Below are 671 nucleotides of genomic sequence, written 5' to 3'. Positions count from 1 at the left end.
GAGGGAGACACTAGTGTTAGGGTTAAGTAGGAACAGATGATGAAAAAAGTATTTTGAATGGCAGAGGTGAACATAGGATCCTCTGATACCTGCGAGAGGACTGGTAATATAACCTTGAGGCATGTGTTGACCAGCTGCTGATATGATGGAGAACGACTTGTCTGGACACTAGACCAAACATATGATGCTCATCCTTCCAGCCATCAATATAGTTAAAAAACCGCACAATGATGGATGCATCATTTTAGGCCACCCAGTCACTGTCTACAATAAAAACAGAAGTCATAATGTGAGTGTATGTACATGTGTGACTAGACTAGATACATCCACAAACCAAGCCTGTAAATAAACTGGTCAAGGGGTAACTATGTAACATCTTATGCTAGCACTTAATGTGTCAAATAGCAGACAGAGAAAACCCTGGAGCTGACACAACTAACATTTTTTGGATTAAAGTTCACGGAATTTTCTGGGGAAAAAATCTAAATACTTTGATAATTTTGTTAGTTACAGAGTTTATTCTTGTTTGCCCTGATTGCCAACACATAAAATAACACAATCTAAAAGCCAAAATGAAGTTGTTTTTGTTCTTTGTGTGATTTCAATGCATTTCTGTTTAGTCTTTTCTTTTGTCTCTATAGTAAAATAATAATTTACACATTTATGTGGCA

This window comes from Etheostoma spectabile, chromosome 4 (genome assembly GCF_008692095.1).
Source record: "Etheostoma spectabile isolate EspeVRDwgs_2016 chromosome 4, UIUC_Espe_1.0, whole genome shotgun sequence".
NCBI lineage: Eukaryota > Metazoa > Chordata > Actinopteri > Perciformes > Percidae > Etheostoma > Etheostoma spectabile.
This window is presented reverse-complemented; position numbering follows the sequence as displayed.